This window comes from Bombus huntii, unplaced genomic scaffold, assembly GCF_024542735.1.
Source record: "Bombus huntii isolate Logan2020A unplaced genomic scaffold, iyBomHunt1.1 ctg00000157.1, whole genome shotgun sequence".
Classification (NCBI taxonomy): domain Eukaryota; kingdom Metazoa; phylum Arthropoda; class Insecta; order Hymenoptera; family Apidae; genus Bombus; species Bombus huntii.
In genome coordinates, this window is record NW_026099398.1 from 28,355 (window position 1) to 31,895 (window position 3,541).

The following is a 3,541-nucleotide window of genomic DNA, read 5'->3' on the forward strand; positions in this document are numbered from 1 at the left end:
CGAAACAATCAAAATATCTCGCAAATCGCGAAGATTTCGAAAATTTTGATGAAAAATAGCCGTCATTTCCTTCCCGTTGGAGATATTTCGACGTTTAAGCACTCGTTGAACTCCATTTCACAGTGCTAATGCAATGCACAACTATTTAAGCGTCGAAACAATCAAAATATCTCGCAAATCGCGAAGATTTCGAAAATTTTAGCGAAAAATAGCCGTCATTTCCTTCCCGTTGGAGATATTTCGACGTTTAAGCACTCGTTGAACTCCATTTCACAGTGCTAATGCAATGCACAACGTTTAAGCATCGAAACAATCAAAATATCTCGCAAATCGCGAAGATTTCGAAAATTTTGATGAAAAATAGCCGTCATTTCCTTCCCGTTGGAGATATTTCGACGTTTAAGCACTCGTTGAACTCCATTTCACAGTGCTAATGCAATGCACAACCATTTAAGCGTCGAAACAATCAAAATATCTCGCAAATCGCGAAGATTTCGAAAATTTTAGCGAAAAATAGCCGTCATTTCCTTCCCGTTGGAGATATTTCGACGTTTAAGCACTCGTTGAACTCCATTTCACAGTGCTAATGCAATGCACAACCATTTAAGCGTCGAAACAATCAAAATATCTCGCAAATCGCGAAGATTTCGAAAATTTTAGCGAAAAATAGCCGTCATTTCCTTCCCGTTGGAGATATTTCGACGTTTAAGCACTCGTTGAACTATATTTCACAGTGCTAATGCAATGCACAACCATTAAAGCGTCGAAACAATCAAAATATCTCGCAAATCGCGAAGATTTCGAAAATTTTAGCGAAAAATAGCCGTCATTTCCTTCCCGTTGGAGATATTTCGACGTTTAAGCGCTCGTTGAACTCCATTTCACAGTGCTAATGCAATGCACAACCATTTAAGCGTCGAAACAATCAAAATATCTCGCAAATCGCGAAGATTTCGAAAATTTTAGCGAAAAATAGCCGTCATTTCCTTCCCGTTGGAGATATTTCGACGTTTAAGCACTCGTTGAACTCCATTTCACAGTGCTAATGCAATGCACAACCATTTAAGCGTCGAAACAATCAAAATATCTCGCTAATCGCGAAGATTTCGAAAATTTTAGCGAAAAATAGCCGTCATTTCCTTCCCGTTGGAGATATTTCGACGTTTAAGCACTCGTTGAACTCCATTTCACAGTGCTAATGCAATGCACAACCATTAAAGCGTCGAAACAATCAAAATATCTCGCAAATCGCGAAGATTTCGAAAATTTTAGCGAAAAATAGCCGTCATTTCCTTCCCGTTGGAGATATTTCGACGTTTAAGCACTCGTTGAACTCCATTTCACAGTGCTAATGCAATGCACAACGTTTAAGCATCGAAACAATCAAAATATCTCGCAAATCGCGAAGATTTCGAAAATTTTGATGAAAAATAGCCGTCATTTCCTTCCCGTTGGAGATATTTCGACGTTTAAGCACTCGTTGAACTCCATTTCACAGTGCTAATGCAATGCACAACGTTTAAGCATCGAAACAATCAAAATATCTCGCAAATCGCGAAGATTTCGAAAATTTTGATGAAAAATAGCCGTCATTTCCTTCCCGTTGGAGATATTTCGACGTTTAAGCACTCGTTGAACTCCATTTCACAGTGCTAATGCAATGCACAACCATTAAAGCGTCGAAACAATCAAAATATCTCGCAAATCGCGAAGATTTCGAAAATTTTAGCGAAAAATAGCCGTCATTTCCTTCCCGTTGGAGATATTTCGACGTTTAAGCACTCGTTGAACTCCATTTCACAGTGCTAATGCAATGCACAACTTTTAAGCATCGAAACAATCAAAATATCTCGCAAATCGCGAAGATTTCGAAAATTTTGATGAAAAATAGCCGTCATTTCCTTTCCGTTGGAGATATTTCGACGTTTAAGCACTCGTTGAACTCCATTTCACAGTGCTAATGCAATGCACAACCATTTAAGCGTCGAAACAATCAAAATATCTCGCAAATCGCGAAGATTTCGAAAATTTTAGCGAAAAATAGCCGTCATTTCCTTCCCGTTGGAGATATTTCGACGTTTAAGCACTCGTTGAACTCCATTTCACAGTGCTAATGCAATGCACAACGTTTAAGCATCGAAACAATCAAAATATCTCGCAAATCGCGAAGATTTCGAAAATTTTGATGAAAAAAGCCGTCATTTCCTTCCCGTTGGAGATATTTCGACGTTTAAGCACTCGTTGAACTCCATTTCACAGTGCTAATGCAATGCACAACCATTTAAGCGTCGAAACAATCAAAATATCACGCAAATCGCGAAGATTTCGAAAATTTTGATGAAGAATAGCCGTCATTTCCTTCCCGTTGGAGATATTTCGACGTTTAAGCACTCGTTGAACTCCCTTTCACAGTGCTAATGCAATGCACAACCATTTAAGAGTCGAAACAATCAAAATATCTCGCAAATCGCGAAGATTTCGAAAATTTTGATGAAAAATAGCCGTCATTTCCTTCCCGTTGGAGATATTTCGACGTTTAAGCACTCGTTGAACTCCATTTCACAGTGCTAATGCAATGCACAACCATTAAAGCGTCGAAACAATCAAAATATCTCGCAAATCGCGAAGATTTCGAAAATTTTAGCGAAAAATAGCCGTCATTTCCTTCCCGTTGGAGATATTTCGACGTTTAAGCACTCGTTGAACTCCATTTCACAGTGCTAATGCAATGCACAACGTTTAAGCGTCGAAACAATCAAAATATCTCGCAAATCGCGAAGATTTCGGAAATTTTAGCGAAAAATAGCCGTCATTTCCTTCCCATTGGAGATATTTCGACGTTTAAGCACTCGTTGAACTCCATTTCACAGTGCTAATGCAATGCACAACCATTTAAGCGTCGAAACAATCAAAATATCTCGCAAATCGCGAAGATTTCGAAAATTTTGATGAAAAATAGCCGTCATTTCCTTCCCGTTGGAGATATTTCGACGTTTAAGCACTCGTTGAACTCCAGTTCACAGTGCTAATGCAATGCACAACTATCTAAGCGTCGAAACAATCAAAATATCTCGCAAATCGCGAAGATTTCGAAAATTTTAGCGAAAAATAGCCGTCATTTCCTTCCCGTTGGAGATATTTCGACGTTTAAGCACTCGTTGAACTCCATTTCACAGTGCTAATGCAATGCACAACCATTTAAGCGTCGAAACAATCAAAATATCTCGCAAATCGCGAAGATTTCGAAAATTTTAGCGAAAAATAGCCGTCATTTCCTTCCCGTTGGAGATATTTCGACGTTTAAGCACTCGTTGAACTCCATTTCACAGTGCTAATGCAATGCACAACCATTAAAGCGTCGAAACAATCAAAATATCTCGCAAATCGCGAAGATTTCGAAAATTTTAGCGAAAAATAGCCGTCATTTCCTTCCCGTTGGAGATATTTCGACGTTTAAGCACTCGTTGAACTCCATTTCACAGTGCTAATGCAATGCACAACCATTTAAGCGTCGAAACAATCAAAATATCTCGCTAATCGC